Source organism: Anticarsia gemmatalis, chromosome 20 (genome assembly GCF_050436995.1).
Source record: "Anticarsia gemmatalis isolate Benzon Research Colony breed Stoneville strain chromosome 20, ilAntGemm2 primary, whole genome shotgun sequence".
Classification (NCBI taxonomy): domain Eukaryota; kingdom Metazoa; phylum Arthropoda; class Insecta; order Lepidoptera; family Erebidae; genus Anticarsia; species Anticarsia gemmatalis.
The window spans coordinates 7,186,053-7,210,269 of record NC_134764.1 but is presented as its reverse complement, the minus strand read 5'-3'; the positions used below and the strand labels follow the sequence as shown (position 1 = coordinate 7,210,269).

The 24,217-nt window shown below is 33.9% G+C and overlaps 1 protein-coding gene across 2 annotated transcripts in view; it reads left to right on the top strand.

Moving 5' to 3' along the window:
• Positions 1-4,250: 4,250 nt before the first annotated feature.
• Ald1 (fructose-bisphosphate aldolase) overlaps positions 4,251-24,217 on the top strand; it is a 58,180-nt gene continuing 38,213 nt past the window's right edge. Inside the window, exon 1 of one of the 2 annotated variants that reach the window (XM_076128132.1) lies at positions 4,251-4,256. The gene's annotated coding sequence lies outside the window, so the exon portion shown is untranslated. Of the gene's footprint in view, positions 4,257-12,199; positions 12,216-24,217 lie in introns of those variants that run through there. The other variant, XM_076128133.1, reaches the window with a different exon arrangement.

The following is a 24,217-nucleotide window of genomic DNA, read 5'->3' as shown; positions in this document are numbered from 1 at the left end:
GCATCGTCGGTATCATGGGAACCTCCACCTGCTACAACACCCGGCGATTTCTTACTCTTAATTATAAATGATTGTATGTATGTATTAGTTTCTTCATAATTATTTTGTCCATCGATTGCTGGATCGATAGTTTTCAAACGGTCAATGTTAGCTTTGAGTTTGTTTAAAGTTTTATTGTTTTCAACGTTTGATTTACTTGTTTGTTTTTCTGTAAATCGTGTGTTTTTGTCCGTTGTGTTTGTAAATCCTTTTGTATCTTTATGGCCTACGTTAGCAGCGTTATTTGTTGGGTCATTTAGATGCCACGATAAGTATAAAGCGTAGCTTACCGCACTCTGATGTTATTAAAATGAGTGCAATGTTTGTTTTTATGAGGCGTGGAGGGTATAACTTTATTTTTTTAGTGCATTTAATGACACCTATAATGAAAATGTTGAAATGTTTTACTGCTTAAATAGAGTATGTGGCAATCATGATGTAATTTATAGTCAGACATTAAAAAGATTGGCTTTCCTGTAAAAGTATATTTTACTAATAAGTATATGTTATTGCATTATTTGTGGCCTTTGAAGCTCGAAAAAAATAAAAAACCTTGTATTACTGGTCAATGAATTATATAAAAACACAAAAAATATAATGAATACAATAATATCGTCTTTCGAGTTCATTGTTAAAAATAATGATAGTAATGTGATCTCTTCTACAGTCCCAAAAGATAGTACGACGCTCGATAAAGTTAATAAAACCTGAAAATATTATATCTTTCATCGTATTTCGTCGTCATCCATACTAATATTATAAATGCGAAAGTAACTCTGTCTGTCTGTCTGTCTGTCTGTCTGTCTGTCTGCTACTCAATCACGCCTAAACTACTGAACCAATTTGCATGAAATTTGGTATGGAGATAGTTTGATACCCGAGAAAGGACATAGGCTACTTTTTACCCCGGGAAAATGACGCATTTCCCGGGAAAATTCAGGTTTCGCCACCGAAGTCGCGAATAATCAATATTATAATGACATTGAATTAACAAAATTCCGTTGTCATGGCAACAGTTTTAATGGCAGATATGCTTTAGCGCAAGTTATATCTATACTAATATTATAAAGCTGAAGAGTTTGTTTGTTTGTTTGTTTGTTTGAACGCACTAATCTCAGGAACTACGGGTCCGACTTGAAAAAATCGTTCAGTGTTAGATAGCCCATTTATCGAGGAAGGTTATAGGCTATGTATCATCACGCTACGACCAATAGGAGCAGAGTAACAGTAAAAAATGTTACAAAAACGGGGAAAAATTTTACCCATTCTCTCTTATGTGACGCAAGCGAAGTTGCGCGGGTCAGCTAGTCAATTTATAACTCAAACCCGTCGAATTCGGAATACGATTGTCGCGAAATAACTAAATAAACTACAGTCCATTTTAAACCTTATTTTTTTTTGTTACAGAGTTGAATTTCGTATGAGAGATAGTTAATATTGGATAGAGATATTTTTAGTCCAAATATTATTCGATTCGGACAATACATAGTGGATTGATGTTTGTTTAAGTGGCTCTTATATTCTGTTAATAGATTTCTGTTCTGTTATTTCAACGATTTAATTTGATTGAAAATAGAGTGGGGTTGTTGAGAAAGTAATGGAAAAGAAGGCTCTTAAATAATGCTCAAATAAGAGATGATATTTAAAGTAGTGAAGGGGAATTACAGAGTTACTAAAATAGTAGAATTATCCATTGTACAGCCATCAAAACTTTGTATTAAAAAGCTTAAGTATATATTTTTTCTGGTATATTAATATTTGCCTAAAGGCGTATCCCCTCCCCTCGTTTGGGAGGAGACCCTTGCCCTGCAGTGGGACAGTAAAGGGTATAAAAAAGAAGGCCAACTTATTTTCCATAACAAGGCCTTAATTTACACGCTTTACTAAAATATTTAACGCTATCCATTAACACATAACTTTCTAACTAGTACAAGATTATACAAAGTTAGTAAATTTCCTTTAAAATCAAGGATACTGCCCAGGATTAGTTCTCGCTCTAGGCGTAGAAAACTTAGTTATTAGTTTCTGAATTTATAGAGTTATTGGTCTGTTCGCGACGTTTCAATAATTTACAACCAGCTTATTGTGAGGGAGCCTGTTCAATTTCATAAGCGGATATAAGTTTATTGGCTTTCACTGGCTCAATTTTCAGTTTCTAAGCTCCAATACTACTTAACTTCAAAACATGTTTGTGGGAAGTAATAAATATATTTTTGGTATCAATAACTAAAATGTAAATGTCGTTTTTGATACCAATCCGCATAAAAATCATAATGATTTTGCATATAATCTGTTCTGCAACGGGTTATTACGTATATCAAAAAGCTGGAAGAAAATAGGTACGTATTTATTGCGAAATATTGTTTGGAAAATATTCAAAGAGTATAGTCAGTATTTGTAGTATGGGACGCGGAGTATCCGATTGGAGGTACCGCGTCCTGGCCACCTTATGGTGACCGTGGAAGGAAAACCGTCAGGATTTTATCCGGTATGCCCACGTTATAGTCCGATACAGCCCCATAGTCGCTTTCCTCCCTGGGACGGGACATGCAGTAATGCATTTTCCTGACGCAAAAAAAAATTATAAAAATGAGGCATTTGTAGTATACCTAAGCCGCAAGACATTCTTCAAAAACTTACTTACTTAATTTCGAAAAAACCAACACGTCTGAGTACATAAATTAATCTCAATTTGAGAATCTCAGTGTAATTTCCATTACAAGATAACAGCATGAACTAAGTTGGTACTTTAACTTTAGATCTGATAACAAGTTTCGTCTCCGCGCTGTTTAGGAGTGAGTAATGTAGGTACGAAATGTTTGGGTACTTTACCTAATGGGCCTGGCCTTGTTAGCTCTTCTCACAGGGTGTACCTCAGAAATCTGAGTAATATTTCCTAATTTTGTAGAGTTGGGAACTATGAGGTGATTAAATGTGACTTTGACAATCAAACAGCTCAACCTTTGATCTAAAGAATAAACAAATTATTTTAATTTACAAAAGACTTTGGGAGAGGCATTTGTCTAGCAATGGGACACCAACGCGGGCTTAAATTAGACAAAAAGAAAATCAACAATTTATTGTAGTCTAACAAAACTCTATATAAGTGGAGATATCCTCATATTGGGAATCTTGGAAATCTTGGTCTTCCTCGTTCATATATAACTGATCAATAAAGTTATTATAACACTAGCTAAAATGGCTGTTCTAGAATTGCGACGATTCTGCACAACTTAAAGTTATTAAATCTTCTAAACCTGGTTTTACATTCGGACTTTATGTTAAAAAGGAAAGGAAGATCGAAAATGCGGCTCTTTATAAGCATTAAATACGTTATTCAAGCACGGATAAGTTAAAAGTGAAATTAATATATTCAAATCATGCCAGTGAATGGTAAATAAACTGCGGTATTTACATATAGTTAACGTTTCCCAGAAAATCAGTTAATACAGAAATCGTATCGTTTGTTAAATAACCAATATAAATAACATGGAAGCTATTTGTGGAGTGAAGCGGGAAATTCATTTGCACTCGTTAATTACTACTTGCAAAGGAATGACAATAACATGAGATTAATTTATTTATTGCGTTTGAGAAGTAGTAAAAAACTGTAACTAATTTGATGTATTTTGTTTATTGGAAATCGAAACAGCTTAACTCCCAATAAAGTTTTAGTAAAGATCTCAAAATCTTTACTAATATTATAAAGCTGAAGAGTTTGTTTGTTTGTTTGTTTGTTTGTTTGTTTGTTTGTTTGTTTGTTTGTTTGTTTGTTTGAACGCGCTAATCTCGGGAACTACTGGTCCGATTTAAAATTATTTCAGAGTTAAATAGCCCATTTATCGAGGAAAGCTATAGGCTATAATAATAAATCATCACGCTACGACCAATAGGAGCAGAGTACCAGTGAAAAATGTTACAAAAACGGGGAAAATTATGATTCTCTTATGTGACGCAAGCGAAGTTGCGCGGGTCAGCTAGTCCTGAATAAAAATTGAAAAGCATTGTAATGAATCTTTTATCTTATTAAATATTCGATTGTTATTATATAGGCCAGCTTATATACTTTTACAACATATTTTTCAGCCTACACCTACACCATTTTTAACCAGCAACAATAACACACAATCCTCTAAAGAGGTGACTTATTAAAAACTTGGTTACATACATTTGCAGACTACTATATATTTAAGCACCTCAAGAATATTAAATTAAAAGTTGTTCCCATTTTGTTATTCCAGTTTCTCCTCACATCCCTTACTTACGAAAATTGCCTCCATAACGTATCAGGTATCTCCACAATTTGGGACCTCTAAAGTCCCCTGAGACATTCACAAAGGTCTTATACAGTCCCTGATTAAGCTGGGTCTATAACTTCGGGCCTAAGGGACAAACGGATGATGAATCAGCATAAACCCAAATTATGAGTTCAACCCTCGCTAATCTGTGCTTAGGAAGTTGCTGATTGTACAGTCATGAAGAGAAAGGGTCCATTGAACCTACGTAGGAGACTGTACCTACTTTATAAGGGTATAACGGCGATGATTATGTTGTATTGTGTTGTTAAGTTAGTAAAGCTTAGATTTGGCTTTGGAAAATAAAGACATGATAATATCTTTAATAGTTAAGTATATCTATACTATTATTATAAAACTGAAGAGTTTGTTTGTTTGTTTGAACGCGCTAATCTCAGGAACTACAGGTCCGATTTGAAAAATTATTTCACTATTAGATAGCCCATTTATCGAGGAAGGCTATATATTATCACGCTACGACCAATATGAGCAGAGTACCAGTAAAAAAAATTACAAAAACGGGGAAAAGTATGACCCGTTCTCTCTTATGTGACGCAAGCGAAGTTGCGCGAGTCAGCTAGTTAAATATATCTGTGTTGTACATGTTGGGAAGTGGATTACACTTGCATTGAGTTGCTGTCTTGTTAATTTGGGAAGCATAGACGAGCTTCGTTTGAACTTTGCAACCGTGACAACATTTCTTTTTTAACCCATTACTGTCCCACTGCAGGGCTAATGTCTCCTCCCAAACGAAAGGGAGGGGTTAGACCTTGTCCCTTGTCCTTGTCCACCACGCTGGCCAAGTGCGGATTGGGAACTTTGCATGCCTTCAATAAATATATTAAACAAATTTGAGGCTTGCAAGGTTTCCTCACGATGTTTTCCTTCACCGTTAGAGCAAGTGATAATTACTTCTAATACACACATAACTTCGAAAAGTCATTGGTTTATTGAGTGTTGAGTGAATAATGAGAGATGCATTAAATTTATCAATAAGAAATCATAATTGGTAATGATTTCATACAAAGTAACTAAATAAAATCAGCTTTTAATCACCTTTTTTTCTCATAGGAACAGGCGGAAATCTAAAATTATTACACAATAATCAGAAATATTAAGGCTTTAATAAAAAAAAATGTGTCGTTACTTGGCAACAGAGCAATACAAGGTAAAAATAAATTATTCAAAACATCTTATTAAATCCCTAAATTGTTTTACGGAAATCAATACCTTTAACGTTCTAATTAAATTTTTCATCCCAAAAATTCAGAGTAAACAATTCTTATAATTTGAATTTTTTCATTAAAATGAGCAAAATTAAATATTTGTTCTATAATAAGAAATTAATTAAGAAACAATGTGAGTTTTAATAAAGCTTTTTAACTTTCTTTACCTTCGATTTTGTATTAAAACATAATAGGAAGATTCAGTCGTGTTAATCATCATACTCATAAACAGTACCTCGATTCTCTACCACTATCGACTACCGACAACCGGCAAGCTATCGAAATTTTGACATTTAGAATGTACTGCTAAAAAGTTTCTACGACGCCCGTCAGAGGCGCTGATCAGATTTTCATACAAAATTTCTCGATGACAGGTCGGTTGTCGGTAGCCGATAGTAGTAGAGGATTGAGCTACTGCTGTCTGCGGTTTGCGGTTTACGGTATGCAGTTATCTACGGAGCACAAATTTTATCGTACGATATTATTCTAATACGAAACAAAAAATAACCCATTGCTGGGCAAGGGTGTCATCCCGAAAAGAGGGTTGGACCTTGACTTTGAACGAGAGGCGCAACTTTAACTACTCAGCTATCACTGCTATCCTAACACATATCTTTAAAAAGTAATACTATATAAGTATAAGTATAGTACTAAAACATCCCCCAAAAAGCTCTTAAATAAATAAACTAAAAGCTACTCCTAAAAGCCTAATCCCGAATCAAGGTCAATAACCTTGAGTTGCGAGAGCCTTGTAACTAAAAGACTTCAAGGTTTTACATTTAATTTGTGCGGTAATACTACACTTTGATGAATCGCCTTTATCCCGTATAATGTTGAAATCTAAAGCCAGATTGATCGACTTCGTTAAAGAAGCGAGATTATGTATTTTAATGATTTGAATGAAAATTCTTTTGTCTCAAATTGCTATTAAACTATTGTGGTATGTCAATACTACGTGTAAGCCTTTTTCCTATTATGTGGTGGTTTCATTTTTGTGCAAATACAACGTTTTACCATCACAGTCTAGTATAAATGTCCTGAAAAAAAACTGCAATCGAAATTCAATGAGGAATTTAATCCAAAAATATTGTTTAAATTTCTTAAAAAAAAATATTTCATACTGCTTAGTCTAGTAAAAGACTATTACACTGCTGGGCAAGGGTCTCCTCCCGTAATGAGGGAGGGGTTAGGCCTTGAGTCACCACGCTGGCCAAGTGCGGGTTGGGGACTTTGCATGCCCTCAATAAATGTTTTAAACAAATTTTAAGCATGCAAGGTAAAAGACTATTATATTCGCCAATATATTGCGGTATTGTGTTGACCGCATACAATTTGACTCATAATCTATTAATTCACAAATTCAAATTCAATTATATACTACAAATGACATATTTATTCCTATACTATTACAAATCTCTACAAATACGACAACTAAGTAAATATCTAAGCTTGGATCTCTCCTGGATTCGAATGCAAACAGCACTAGAGTTTAGAAACGTCAAGATGTTGCAACGTTTGAGAGATTGGGACCGATTTTGTTGAATCATTCTATTAGATCAAATGTTTTGCTTCTCTGAAGGAAGAAAGTGCCAGAAAATTGGTTAATCATAAAAGTTTTAGTTTCGAGTTTTCCACTACTTTAAGTTAGCGTAAATCTAGGTCTGAATATTGAAAATATTCTGCCAAAATATTAGTTTTTTATAACCCACACTAGGCGAGAGTCTCCTCCTGAACCAGGAAGGAGTTAGACTTTTCGAACACTACGCTGGCTATATATCAGTTGGTTACTTTGTATGCCTTCAACAAATGTATCAAATAACTTCTAGGCTAATAATAAAAAAAATTGTGAGTCACGTGTGCTCACAATTTTATAAAAATAATATTATAAAAAAGTTTCTCCAAATGTTAAAATTACACATCGATTCTAAGTGCTTATGGATAGATACTTCGTTACGTACTCGAAATTATTAATTCTAATTTCTAGAATTGAGTCAACGCGTATTATTCTATTCATTGTACCCACAATTACTGAGTACACGAATAATTGAACAACCAATTAACGCCCTACAAACCTACTTAGAACAAACTGTGTTATGTGCCATAAACCACGCCTTCGGGCTTGGACTCAATTTCATATTTGTTGTTGGATATAATATGTATAATGTATTACAAGCACAACCGTGGGTACAGATTATGCGTAGTTTGTACTTATTTCAACACAGTTTTGTAAAAAGAATTTGTAGTTTGAGAGAAGCCGTGACAATATGACAGACTTTACTTTTTCTATTCGTAATATTCCTAAAAATAGCAGATATTGTAAAAATCTTTGCTATTATCATACATATATAAAATCACGCCTATTAAAGTGTTGGTAGAGGTGTATGAAATAGCCACGTTTTGCTATTAACAATGTTAGCGCCATACTATAGGGAGCGAAGCTATTGCCATTTATCGGTAACGTTACCAAACTCCAGGCTTCCACTGTCAAATATTTGTAGACGGGTATATAAGCTGAAGAGTTTGTTTGATTGTTTGTTTGTTTGTTTGTTTGTTTGAACGCGCTAATCTCAGGAACTACTAGTCCGATTTGTAAAATTCTTTCAGTGTTAGATAGTCCAATTATCGAGGAAGGTTATAGGCTATATATCATCACGCTACTACCAATAGGAGCAGAGTACCAGTGAAAAATGTTACAAAAACGGGGTACATTTTGACCCATTCTCTTTTATGTTACGCAAGCGAAGTTGCGCGGGTCAGCTAGTTCTTAATAATTTGTGGGCAGTGGGCACGATCCTCAGTAGCGAGAGACTGCGAAAGAGGAAGAGATATTAATGGCAACTTGAGTTCTATATCGAGTATGACCAAAACATTCTCCACCTAAAAAAATCAGCCTGTTGGTCATACTCGTAGCTTTGTAAAAAGTTCCTCTCACCCTTTTTAGTACTATAGTGAAAGTAATTAATATTTTCAATTCTGTTCTAAGAAATCTCGTTTTTGATTCAAAGCCCACGCATTCGTAGCTGGGGGCTAAACCTAGTTTTCTAATACTAAGAAAAGTAAGAAAGACTTCAATACAAAGATTGAAAGCCTGAAGGCATTAGAATACAAGCTTTGTCGAAGCGAATGTTCAATATGAGATTTCTTTTATATAACGTTCAGTATTTCTGATCTAAATCCTATTATCCTACTAATATTTCAAGGATAAAGTTTGTGGGGATGTTTGTTACTGTTTTACAAAAAACTGCTAATTGGATTTCCATGAAATGTTGTATGAAAATAATTGATGACATAAAATCTTAAATAGACTAGGCATCCTTTGCCCTAAGTTAAGATTTCTCTATTTCAGCCGCTTTGGTGGTAAGATTGACGCAGAATCTACTAAAAAGATTTCATTTAATTTGGCATGGAAATAAAAGAAAACTATTGTTCCGTAATTCAACCCTTCAACGGTTGAAAAAAAGGTGAACGTTTGAACGCGAGCAAAACCACGTGGGATAGCTAATACTCCAATGGGCCGGATTTCTAGTATTTCTTAACTTTGAGCTAAGAGCTTTATATCTGGCTATAAGTATTATCTGGAAAAAAGTTTTATTCTTAGTTACCAAGAATATTTTCATAATATAAGTTTGTCTGAAATGTATAGAGTGGTTATATTAATAGACACTCTTTTTGAGGATACATAATAAACAGGTTAAATAATGTATTATCGATATATAACTATTTTATTGAGTATAATAACTATTTTATTGAGATAATAACTATTTTATTGAGTAAAACAAATGGAGATTATATTTCTTACTTGACGACAGTTTTAAACCAAGACACATGCAATAACCAACTTGATCAGATTAAAATATCAGAAAAAATTGCTGAAATAATGAATCGAATGACCAAACTTAAAACATTACAAAAATAAATTTAATATAGGTAAAGGTAAAACAAAGAAATATAAAAAGTTATGAGGTAACAAACAAAAAAAAACATACAGTCGAACTGATAACCTCCTCTTTTTTTGAAGTCGGTTATAAAGCAAAAGATACGTGGAAACAATTGCTATCCCCGAAACTCGCTGTATTCTCCGATCCTCCCAAAGCTTCGAGGCTTAAGTCAAATATTAAACCATCGTTTGAAACTCACACTGACAATGACAACTGAGATCTGTTATCAAAGCGTAATGGCTGTGTGTTGGGAAGTTCATCAAAACTTGCCAGCCATAATGAAACTTTTCATTAGCGCGTGAAATTAACCGTGATAACGCGGGTTATGGTCCCACTCTTGGCTTTAATGAAGATATTCTATGTTGGAGTAGTACAAGATGTAAGCGGCAACGATAAAAAAAATTTATCGCTTCAACTTATACACTTTAGGATAAAGGATTCAGCTACATTGAGCAAGCGTTCTCCTCAGGCGTGTGGTCGACGTGGCCGCTGCGTGCTGGCCACTGCATCCGCGGAGCATTATGCTAAAGCATGCGGCGTTTTGGACACAGTCTTGCGACACGTGCTATGAGAGACGTCGCTCTCACGCTCAAGGAACGCGCACGCCCAGCGTGTGAACGTGTAGAGATATTAAACTAAAAATAGTATGATTGTAATAAAATATTTTAAAACCAAATTTCTTCCATTGCAGCAGGAGTTTTAAAAATGTCTCGCATTCAATTTTAATTAAATAATTCATTTTCATCTAGCCTACAGTGCAACATTATGTATTTTAACATCATTTTTAGGACATTTTTGTATACATAATTTACGTGGTAAAGATTTATAAAAATTGTGGAGCGTTTAAAAGCTTAAACCATTTCATTACTCGTTTTTCTTTTGTACCATAGCCGAAGAGTTTCTTGTTAGTTCTCGCGCGGATTAGATTCCAGAAACTGGCAGTTTATACACCGAATTGGCCATTCTGTGTACCTGCAATGGCTTTCGGAAAGTACCCTACCTGATTCATTGGAACTGCTAAACATAAAATACTTTGTATTGAAAATATTAGGTCGAGGAATAAGTCTTTTTGCATTATAGTATGTATGAACTTGTAATAAAATCTCTTTGGCTTCAAAATCACAAATGAGTACCTACACCGTTCATTAGGTTTCTTTCAGTGAGCTCGTGAGGTACCCAAATATCGAGCTTTTTTTGTGTAGAGAAAAGATTTTATTACAAGTTCATACATACTATAATGCGAAAAGACTTTTTCCCCGACCTAATATAAGGCTTTTTGCACTTAGACCACTCGTTTATTAACTTCATATACCCTTGTACCTCAGAATCCTTCAGCCGGCACTCGCACAGCTCACTCCACACATACCCCAGTAATTATACGTAAAACACATGACCACTTAACCCTGACCCCGTGCTAGTTACTGTTCAAACGACACTGCCTTTTCAAGGAAGAAGTAAAGAGGCCTTCTAACACTGGACATGGTAACACTTTATTGTTATTCGTATTAGAATATGAAATAAAATTTACTGTTGTGCTTAAAAACAGATTGGGGGAGTTATTAGAATTCGGAGTTAATTAAGGTGAGGTAATTTATTTTTCATTTTGTTTTAGGAAGTTGGATATTAAATTGAATTGTTAATTTTCGTGGAAAAATGATAAAAGGTAGCTTTGCGTAACATGATTCAAAATCAAAATCAAAATCAAATCATTTATTCATTTAGGTCAAATATTGACACTTATGATAGTCGTTACAATTACTGAATCTACCACTAGCTCGGAAAGGGGGTGGAGCCTTATGAGAAGAGCTAGCGAGAAACTCACGGCCACTCTTTTCAATCGCCAAAAGTTTTACAATGTGGTTGATACAATAATTGATCATGCGAGGAGCTGCCAACAATCAGCGATATAGACTAAACGTCAATTAAGGAAAATGAATATAGCTAGGTTATTTATTAGTCTCTGATCGTACCGTATGTTGGGAGCACCTACTAGCATGTGATAATAAGAATATGGGCAGCAAGTGAGCACATTGGTTGTGAACAATATAAAAGAAAAAAAAAAGAAGTGACAGTTTTATGATTAACATCAAATTGTACGTAACATCACCTAATTGCATCATTAATTGCCCATATTTTACAATATTTAGACCTACTGCTACTGAGTTTATACAATTTATAGCAAAGTTCCCTAATTTCATAGAATCCTAATCAAGCGAGCGACTAATCCCAAGAGCTATTGTCGTTTAGATACTCATCAATTCTGTAATAAGCTTTCCTAACGAGATGTTCCTTAACAGCAACTTTGAATTTTGGCAGGGGTAAATCCATGATGTGCTTGGGAAGCTTGTTGAAGAAACGAATGCCGAGACCTACAAACGAATTATTTTGAATATATTATTCGGGATAGCAACAGAATTATCGTAGGTAATTAAACATAATGATTTTTCAAACAAAATTTCAAAGAACAAGGGGAAGATTGTGTGAAATTATCTTTTTTGCTTCCTTAAGGTGCTGTATTTCTGATTACAATTAAGATGTATTTACAACCAATATACACTATCTATATATATAACTGTTTATACATATTAACAACCATCTTCATTCCACATTAATAAAGAAAATAAATGCAATATTATTGAAGTGTACCTTATTTCTCACAGTATAAATAATACACGAACATACTGAATTCAATTTCCCAACTATAAATTAAATTAAAATATTATTCTCGTCTCGCCGCTAGTCAACAACACTCAAATTGAATGTCTACCTCTGATAAATTTAAAATTAAATACACCCTCATATTTCGTTGGTCTTTTGGTAACTGTCGATAACAGATTCCAATTTGCTTTTAAATTATATTTTTTCACGCATGAAGGCGAATATTTTTTTTTATTAAATATTAGTGCCTCGTGTAGCCTTGTTTTTGAATTGTAGTAACTAGTGATTGAATCTCGTACATGAACTTAATAAGCTGAAAATTATATTGAAATTACGTATAAACGCGAGCTTATGCTTTAGCTTTGTCTCGCGCAGTTGTTTTTAAATAAAAACAGCAGCCTATGTCAAAAATTAAGATATCATTTTTTTTATCTGGAAGGGATAAACTGATTCTCATGAGACTTTTAATTGTCAAATACAATGACGGTTTTTGGATATTCGCGAAAGAAACTGCGATTTCATAAATAAGAACATGAAAGAAGTTTCAGGTGTCGGCTAGTGTTAGACAATTTATAGAGATGTACTTTTATCAGTGACACTGAATCAGATATATCAATAAAAATATCGAATATCTGCATATTCTCCTCCCCAGAACCGTATAAGCTAACAAATCATTTAAACCATTCTCTTGGCAACAAGAAAATACTTAAGAAATATTAGAAGCCATTCGTATAAGGAGACAGGTATTAAATTCCACGTACAGATACGTGACACACGCTGTGCGATACCAATTTGTTACAGGTAAAGATTCAGCTTTCTTAGGTCTAATGCGATTACTTTAGAATAAGGTGTCGACGTTGTACTTTTGGGTAGCTTACACTGCTTGTTTTATTTAAAAGTTTGGGTGCTTACAGAGCGATGTATCCAGCCGAGAGTCACGCCATTGTCGACGTTTTTCCCATAAAGCCCTCATTTCAGTCAATAGTTCTTCAAGCAAACGGCAAGCCCTTTTAGTTCTTTCCATGAAACAGCAGCTTTTTAAAAGAAGCCGAATCAAATAGTAAGACAACTCACTTATTTTTATCTATGTATCTGATAATAACATGTGGTTTTTGACAACGAACTTTTTTCACTAGAACATTTGCTAAAATAGGAAAATGAGTGATAATAGGCGATGTCGCTGAATGCTTTTGCAGCTATCATCCTATGATTGTATCATAAAACAGTAAACATTTACAATAAATACTTTTAAATCACTACTCCAAAAAGGCGTACGAAAATGTATGTCAAAGAGCTTTTAAAGTACTGTCAAGTTTTATAAAGAACGTTTTCACATTTCCGACTTAACGTTGGAATTTTGAGCACAGTTGAATCGCTTTGAACGAGTCGCGTCGAATCCCTGTGAAGGATTTTTGCAAGCGGATTTTCTGTTTTATTTTACCTATTGTGTTTTGATTTATTATTCGTTTACAATGCTAAATAAAGGCTGTTTTCTGTTTTTGTAGGGTTAAGATAAGGTGATGTAGAAAGTGTTGCGAAAGCAACGTGCGGTAAAATTAAAGGATGACTTAACTCTTAACGTAAGTTGTATTCTAGAATATATCTGAAAACGTCAATTTAGAGTAATGAAAAGTTAATGGAGAAACAATTTAGTTCTTTGAAAAGATAGTTTATAAAAAACGAATAAATAAAAATAAAAGTGTCAAATAATGAATGAAAAAATTGACACAAACGTCTCAGTTAAGTAGATCTATTCTAGCCAAATATTTTTCCAACTAGAAGAAAACTCAAATAACACTACAGCACACATACCCAGCGCTATATTTTTAGTAAATCGACATACATATTTATATTATTGTATCACAAAAAATAGTATATTTCAAGACGCAATGTCGAACCCATGTCACGAATATTGTCTGGCTATCATCCGTGTTATGTGTGGAACTTAACGAGGCTCTTTCGACCCCGTTAGCTGTCCTGATGCTGGACAAAAAGTAGATTGATGGGGACAAAAATGATGGAGAACCTTTGCTATTGTTAGAAATCGAACATTGTGGTAGTGATATATACGTTCAGAGCCGATTTCCTACTACTATCAACTGTCGGTAAATGGCTAGCTGTTGTAAAAGGGCGCGCCATAGAATATTTTATGCTGTATACTTATTTCATATTTCAAATTCCCGATAGTATAGACTACAGAATCGAGTAAGTAGTAGTAAGTAGTTTACAGTTTAGTATTTTTATTATAAAACAACTAAGATCAAAACAGATATTCATGCTTATCATTAGTCCCGGGAGGATTGGATCCCACCACAACACCACTTACAAGGATAACCTCCTTTTACCACATTTATCAGGTCCATTCACGCTTCATATAAAGCAATTAGAACCTTTTCATATTACATTAATCCTTTCCATACCTACCTCATACAATCTACTCGCTCACTTCCTCATCAGAGGGAAGGAGGATCGAATAAAAACCAGATCACGTAAATAATCCGATTACCTGACAAAGCCTGAATCGTAATCTGATTTCTTGGCCTTTTTGATTGAATTTTTTTAGCTAAATTGGAAATGGTGGCGAAAGGTATTAATGTATCATTTTAAGACAAGGTTTTTTGTAAGCGTTTTAAATGTGAATATAACAATGATTATTTGCGTCTTTTCCTTTGGATTTAAAAATCAAGTCGCTCCTTTAATTTTGAATTGTGTCCAAAACCTGTTTCCTTTATATTCGTATAGTAATAATATTATATATTACATTATATAGTAGTATAACGACACAAACCGTCATTCACTGGTCTTTCATCAGAGAAATAAGTATTATACTCCCTCAATAACAAAATGATACCTACCGATGATAGTATACTAAAATCTCCTTTGCAGACTTTGATATTTGACATATTCATTGTATCAATTTACTGATACCGTACTTTCTCTACCAACATACAAAAATACTCCTAATTTACAAAACAGAACATAGTTGTCTCCATATTCCCTATAACTTTCTTATACTTTTCAAGCATCTATAGCCTTTCCATAATAAGGAAACATCATGAACGCAGTCCGTCAACCCATCTCAAGTTGTTAATCAAGCGAAACATTACATGTAGCTCGCAACTACACTATGTATTAAGCCATATTCCACATTTACATATAAATTACTTCCACACCTAAAACTTTATACCTCGCGTAACCTACGTCAAGACTGTCTTGGGGTGTTAAGAAAATAATATGTAATGCGCGCTCTGAGACTGACTAGCTGTTTTTAGTACAAGACGGCCTTGAAATGGTGCGTCGATATTTGTTTTGGTTTTGTTTTGATACCTTTGAGGTACATAATTGTATTGAAACTTGTTTTATTTGTAAGATCTGACTGATCTGCGCGGATATGTTCGCGTGCAAAGGTTCATCATCTATTTTAGTTCCTCAGGGGTACTTTAAAAGTAACGTCTTACTTTTAAAGAATGACTACGCTTCCATCGAAGAGTGTGCGAATTATTAAAATTGGCTCATGCTTTTGATCTCTAGATACCACAAAGTACAATGACACAAAAGGATAGAATGCTATACACTAACCTACTTTTAATTGCGCATTGGGAGTAAACTGTACTTATTCTATAACTCAATTCTTTCGCTATCTCCATGCAAGATTTTCTCAAAATCGAATTAGCGGTTTAGCAATGATAGCTTTACACGTGGACAGACTTACGCAATTTTAACATTCATATAGATTTCAAGCCTTAACTTAATCTACGAGTCTACTTTCCAGTTAATAAATACAGAAACTAAGGCGATAGCTAGTGGACCGGGTGTGAGTGTATCGACCAGAGCTCGGCAGGTAATAATTAATAAGACTACGCCATTGGTACACGTGGTGCTCCCACTATTTCCCCGCTAACTGTAATACGTTACACTAAACTGCGTATTAACTGAATCATTGCCGGATTTTCTTGGAAATTGTTAAATGGAAAGTTGACTAAAGAATATTTGTAATAAATAGATATTTGTATTAGTTTTGAAAAGTTCAAATGAATGATTGAAAGGTTTCGTTTTCAAGTTCAGTCACTTTACTACAGATGTGAAATCACACCTTCCGTTAGTTTTTAAGCTTGTGATAACAGTATAGTAATATGCTAACGTATATTGTTGACTTTAAGCTAAGAACTTTATTATGACTTTTCAACTTTCGCGTTGCATGGTTATATCGGTCATCAACACAATGATACACTATCAACCTGCGCTGAAACGTCAAGCAATTCCGAGTAAAATGCTTATAGATATTATGCGTAATATGCATTATAACTATCTTTAGTTGTTTTTACTGATACTTGTACTTATTATGTCTGTTAAAACTTTACGTAAACAAAAACGTTACAATTACAAAGAAGGCTATCTTAAATATAATATTAAATATTACCCACTTATGAAACAAGGACATTCCCACTGTTATTCAACTAACAAACAAGCTTACGATACCCTTTAACCCAGTTTCAGCGTTAATATTATTTCACCCTCAATATACGGACGAAAGAAATAAATTTACATCAAACGGTTACCACCAAACGACTTTGGGAAAAGGTTCGCCTAATGTTTTCTGAAAATGGACAAACAACGTAAAACATTATTAGGATCCTCTAGGCATGAGTATTTTCAGTTAAATACCCTCTTGGGATAGACCCTGGCTTCCTGGACCTCTATAGATAAAGTTTAATAGTAGTGTAATGGCTTTATACCTAAGTTTTACTTATATTTTCGTACCTTCAAAGTTTGACTACAGTTATAGTTCGTTGACCTTAGGGTCTGAATATGTTCAAAAATATTAAAGCATACCACGTTAAACCCATTTTAATAAATATGGCTTTTATGTTTTTACAGTTTAACCACGGAATCGATTATAATGCAATTTTTTGTATGAAGTAAAGTCATGTGTGCAGATAGTAAAATAACATTTCAGTAAATTAATAGAAATTAAAGGCACTTTTAGTAACTAAAATCATCGTTGGCATCCCAAGCGCTGCGTACTGTGGCATCAAGAGAACGTGTAATTGTAACAACAGTATTCTGTTATTCACCTTCAAACTTTGCAATACCCAAAAAATACTGTTAGTAAGTTATTATATTTGTTATTCGTATTCTCGATTTTGTCGGTATATAGGAGCTTGAACTCTCACCTCGCTGGAGGGTACCATAATGAGGATCTGTGAGTGCTTTCCTCCTCTTGACCTCCAATAACGAGTGCCGCAAAATTTTACGGATCGAAATTTTATGAATTATTTGAATCGGAAATGTGAAGTCGTGTTTTTAAATGTTCAGAGCAGAATTCTATGTTCTAGCGATATGATTGTAGCAAATCACTTACTTAGGCTTTCTACGGTTTGCACGTTAGGTTCGGCAGTATTTATCAAACAACAAAACCGACGTCAGACTTGTTCAGCTTGTGCCGATCGATGAAAAATGATTTCAAACTCGGCAGGTATGTTTGATTCATCAAAAGAAAATTAAGCGTAGTCGTTTTTTTTTTCTAATAGTATAACGTATAGAAACTCTATCCAGAAAAAGAAACCTTTATATTTGAAAGAAAGGCCCATACCGTACGATACAAAAACAAAAGTATACAAGCCGTGATTTCAAAGAAAACGAAACCGGTACAGTATTTCTCTTGAGAGAAATTTCATTAGCGTCATACCTTTGCGTGAAGGCGGAACATTCCTTGGACATTGTAGCGACAGACATTCTTAATGACAGCACACAGCTAAATAGACGAAATATTTCTTTGGGTTTCATGAAACAACATAGGAAGTAAGTCGTATATCCCTATTAAAACATTTACTGCAAAAAATAGGGTTTAATTGGTTGGGTTAATTATAAGTCCTGTTAAAAAATAATTTGAGTTGTAGAACAAGTTTAATTTGGATCAGAAAGTAATAGTCACAACTGTCAATTGGCCACAACACTGAATGGTCTTATTTTCGTAGTATCGAGGCTGCAAGGTACGAGCTCTCGAGAAATTTTCTCGTGATCAGCGCCCCTAGCGTATGTTAAAGGAACTACTTAATGTTACACACGACGGCCATAGCAACAGTTTCTAGTTAAAAAAATTACTTCCATCCTTCAAGTTACATAACAAAACAGACTACTGTTAAAAGCATCCTTAACTTCTTCACCAGATTTCAGATAACAAACCACGTGCCTTTTCGTCTCGCCACTTGACTCAGGCCGCCAGAGGGCAACAGTATTGAGGGGTCGAGCACCCTCGGCAATTCTCGGCAACTCTCGGCAATACTCGGCATTCTTACAGCTCTAGCAAACAAGCTGACTTGGTGAAACTGATCTGTTTAACTTTGGAGAGCTTTGGATTTGAAAAAAAAATTATGAGTGCTGTTTTGAGTTGGGACTGCTGCATGCTGGCTTATAAGAGATTATTATACTATTTTACGTGATCTTGTCGAGTACTCATAAATATATGGTAGAGATTTTTCTGATTTTATTGAAATACTCATAATTGTAACGTTATTCTTCCTCTACAGATTCTTAACGGAAAACCCTACCTTTTGTGCTTTCAAAACCCCAAGACTACTAGATTTCTTGCACATTATAAGACTCATAATAAAGATCATATTTATCTGCATAAGATTTTTATAAAATTAAAGCTACAACGTATAATAATATCTAAAACTTCCAAAATACGTCTATCATTAATTAAAGGCTATATCTATTAAATATCAGCTAACTTGTTTATACCAAACCTTGCCTTAGGGCACCTTGTTATGGATGTTCAAACCTTAATCAGTTTAATACTGCTTACTTAGTTATATTCTGGTAAGTTTCGAGGTAAAACTATTATTTAATTAATTGTATATGTGTGTTAATAGCAGAATACTAAGTTATCTATAATAATATTAGTACAATACTTTTTGCTAAAAGTGTGCAAAATATTAACGTTACAAAAATTCCAATTATCTTGTCTCTGCCTACCTCTATGTGAAGAACGCGTGATTTAATGTATGTTATATGTATGCATAAATTCAAATTAATTGAAAAATGTTATTGAGAATTTACTAAAACCTCAAATCGAGGAATCGAACCTGTAACTTCGATACCGAAAACAGCGAGACATTCAAGATAATTTATGAGATGAAGATGATGATGAAATGAGATGAGATACAAATGGTCCCTAGTCTATTAGATTTCATTTATAAAAATCTAAAGCACAGTCTTCTAGGATACAGCTTCATATCCTGATCATAACGCAAATACAAGCACAACAATATTCTATAAAGCCTAACTCAGCTCTTCAACTAAACAAATATGAATTTACGTAATTCTCCAAACAATGGATGCAGACCAAACTGCATTATCTGCAAATTCTGCAACTCTGTAACTGTAAAGTTATGAGTTAGACTGGTTGTTTCATTCGACCAAGCGGCCAAGTATTTAATTTAATCGTTGTGTGCAATGAAAATATTTATTTAGTTGGTGTTTTTCGAGGAAATACTGACTTTCAAGTAGTAATAAAAGGAAGGAGGGAGACGGTTTAAAGCGATTGCTTTATATTTTTGGTAAAAATTATAATAAAATATTATTATCTACAAATACGAAGTGCTACTATATGCATATCTGTTGTTATTTTCTTATACTATACCAAAGAAGACACGATGATAAAAATACAATATTTCGATGAGTGTAAAAAATCAAATCAATACATATTTTGTCTAAGAACTCAATTCCATTTGAGTTCTTACAAAATCGTAAGATGACTACTAAAAATGTAACAAAGAAGCAACGTTTTTACTTAATTTAAAGCCCGTGTTTTCTTACCTAAACCTACTAGAAAAGCTACCGTCCATTAAAACCATTTATCGAAGACTCAAGACCCCAAATTACTTTCCTTACCTAAGTATTATACAATTCACATGGCCGAAGTAAAACTTACGATCTTGAATTATTGAAGAGCAAACGAATTGAAAATAATTGTATATCTTCTATACTGGTGGAACATTACGTGAAAATGATAGGCTTTTGAACTAAAATATTCAGTGTTTTAAATGCGTAATAGTTTTTATATGGACTTTTAAAGGTCAGGTATCTAGTTTAGTGTGACGAAAGGACACGTTTTCAAGGAAAAAATTGCGTAATCTGCTGCAAAATGGCTATTCGCCGATGAAGAGCCATTAAATAATAAATGCAATTGTGATTTTTTTTACGATTGAATTTAGATTTTATCTTAAAGACGTAACAACACTTATAATTTGTTGAAATAACTGTTTATCTTGCAAATTAATAGGGAACAAATCCAATTTCTTGTCAGCATTGTGTATGGTACTTTATTTTATTACAAGTGATTCAATAAAGCAATCAACTGACTATAAATTGTAGGTGTGTGTATCTTTACGTTGAATAGGTATTGATAACAATGCCAGTGTCTTTTTATCATGGTCACACATGGTCACGTAGTACAGCGAGTATAACGATTTGCGCACTGGCAGTAGCTTTGTTTTCAATTTACGAGACAAAAAAGGCAAACATCCAACACCTATTGGAAAATGTTTAGCTTTAAAACAAAGCGGCGTACACTACACAGAGAAAAACATGACTAAAGGCTCAAAACACATCTGATAGAGAACATTCTTTACGTATTTCGTATTTCTAGCCACTATCCCAAACCCTATCCTCAAACACAGTTCCGCGAAACAAACAATAAACTACACTAAAACCTTATTTAAAGGTTTCCTACCTCTATTAATAAGGCCCCAATTTCCTACAGTTCTCGCCCCAATACCAATATCAGCAATATCAGAACGTTGGCTTGTGAAATATTATTGCCGGTAAATATTGATATAGGACTGCCATTATTAATATTCACGTCAATGTAATATTATTTTATTTTGTAAGGTCATTGACTTTGAATGTAATGGTATGATAGAAATAGATATAAGATAATCCATGCCTTTATTAGTTAGCCTTAGTAAATAGATACAAATTTATTAGCTGGGATGCAAGAAACAAGCGAAAGGAAGACTAAGACTTATGGTAAAGCAGACCAAATTTCTATCTAAGTAGTCAGACTGCAAACTGCCATAGCAAACTGAGGTAGACGTCAAACTGCAACTTCAAACTGCTGTGAACCGCAAATCTTAATTGCAAAGTTAATCGCAGTTCTAATCGCGAGAAATCTCAAATTGCGTTGCATAAGCATCACCCTAAGTTAGACTGGCAGAAAATGCCCCTGACATTAAGTCCGTCTTTACACAGAGTTGTATATTAAGTTTAAATAAACATATCTACATAAGTACAAGAATATTTGGAAAACGATTCTCTTTTGCGAAAACCAATGATGTAACATTTTGAATAGCTTGCATTCAAAACACTACAATTTCTGCGAGTTTCTCTTCAAAACTAGAAACGTTATTATGCAGTGTAAATCTACGTCTACTTGGTTATTTTTGGCTCGACACTTCAAAGCCGAAATAACGAAATCTCGGAGCCTAATTTGCTTTGCATTTTGATTTTTGTCTTCTACTCTTTGCGTTCTGATGGGTTTTTGTACGAGCGATACAAAGAGAGTGCTTCATTTCCAATTGTTTTTGACTTGTCAAAATTTGGTAGAAGTCTACCATTTAAGCAAATTGGTACTCTTTTTTCCACCTTTGACAAAATAATGTTGATATCGGAGTTTTATTTTATTCCAGGTTGCTTCGTTCCTTTGATGAAATACTGATTGTTTTTTTGAGTAATATTATATGGGGCAACGTTTTTTTAATGGCTGTACAACGACACCAATTTCTAAAGAATGCGCCAACGCCAACTACATATTCAATTAAAAAATGTGTACCAAAACTTTCAACTACCAAAATTGCCTGAATTGAATCTGAAAATAAAAATTCAATTCGCATTCAAGTTCTATCAAACGGTTGAAATTCTGAACACGCTAGTATTTTTCACATGTTCTGATACGATGGGAACTCTCGCAGGCGCAAACAGATAGTTAAAATTCATGTTCTAAAAGTGTAATTGGATTAAAATGCAGATATACGGAATTGAATGTGCTTTTTATTCGACGTGAGCTTTTTACGTATCCAGGCAAATGAATACTTTTGCAGAAAATATTTTTTGGGGAACTGAGATTGAAGTATTCTCAAACAACGATAGTTTTTGAGCGTGAAGGTAAAAGTTGTAGATATTATACTATCTATAATGCAAATGAAACAAAATAAAAATTGTAATATTCTTAAAGCGATAAAGAAAAAGCAATCTTTAGATGAGTACACATTGCGTGCATGTCTTTTTGGCTTTGTAATATTTTTACTGTACTAACATTGGAGATTTACTTAACTAATTACTGAACTAATTATACTAATATACAATTTCACAATTATTTATCAGCAAAATACTAAACAAACAAACAGAACACCCAATATTTAGCCAAATACAGCGTGAAATAAACCCAGGTTTATCCACCAAATACATTGATGAGGTGAATACGAACAGAATGGTTTCCGCCTCCCCGATCACGTGGGTATAACAAAAATATTGTGTTATCATACACAGCTTCGGCTTTATCAGATGTACACCCATTGAGCTTTGTTACCGTTAAACTGTTTCTGGTTCATTTGTGTTTTGTGCGAAGGCTTTTTGGTTGAATGCTTTTTTGCAACAACATTTTATGGAGGAATATTTTTGTATTAAAAATAATCTTTGCAGAAAATGTACTTGCAATGAGCTAAGATATTATATAAGTATCTAGCGGACCCGACAGACGTTGTCCTGTCTACACGCCGTCTGTCGGATCCAATGTAAAACATTCCAAAATCAACAACTACTAATAAATTAAAAATTAATTAAAAAAACATTGTCCAGCGGACAAAATTGTGAATCTAAACCATTCTCAGATCCCCTTGAACACACACAAAAAATTTCATCAAAATCGGTCCAGTCGTTTAAGAGAAGTTCAGTGACATACACACTTACAGAAGAATTTTATATATAAAGATTGGGTAAATCTAACCCTTCGCCGCATAAACTTAGGTGTTGTGAAAATACACTACCTAAAAATATAAATTATAACCAAGGAAGGCGTCACTTATTGCTAGGCTGGAGCAGCTATGGGTATTGGGTAATCTGTACTTCGGTTGCGTTAGACCAACGTCATACACATAAAAAAGACTTTTATCATTTTAATACTAATTAAAATAAGTTGCTTGCTTTGCTTAACATAATAAAAAAAAAACAAGAAATTGTGGGTCGTTGCAGCTTTTTCCGCCAGAGTCGAACCATTTCGATATACTTAATATAAAAAAATTCATACACAGTTTCATCGTTCCAGAAAGTACTCCTTTAACATTTTAGCAGAATAACACAGCAGTAAAACAAAATAATATTCCGTAGGTACTTACAAAAGCAAGAGCAAAAGGCTTCAGTGCTACCACCCGTCATATTTTTACGACAGCATAATGAAAGTCGTAAACAGTACTTCCTTGTTCACGTGTAATATACGATGATTAGACGTGTGTTGGATGGCGTGTTGGACAACATGTTAGCGAACAACTCGTAATAACACTTGTTAATTTATGTGGAAGGCTGTTACACAGTTATGAGTGCATGTATTGTGATTGCTTTTTTATTTGTCTAACACAAATAAAAAAGCAATCTACTGGATTCATTCTTATCATAAATGTGAATCTGTTTGTTTTGCTTTCACGCCTAAACTGCTGAACCGATATTGATAAAATTTTGCATAGAGATAGTTAAATCTGTGATTAATGTGAAAGTCTGTCTGTCTGTTACTCGAATAAACGATTGAATCAATTGCCATCTGTTTACATCCAATCGTCACTAATTCAGGTAGGTAAGGTAGGTAGCTAAGTAACCAGTCTTTGCAAATTATTCTTAGATTTCATCAGAATACGCCTTCTATATTTACCTCGGCATACCCGAAGCCGTTTCAGCTATATTTAGTCTGAAATGATAAGACAAATATTTTACCTAAAATACTAGATCTAGACCATTTCAGACCCTTGGCCCGTAATAATTATCGTTAAACATGATTATAAACTTGACT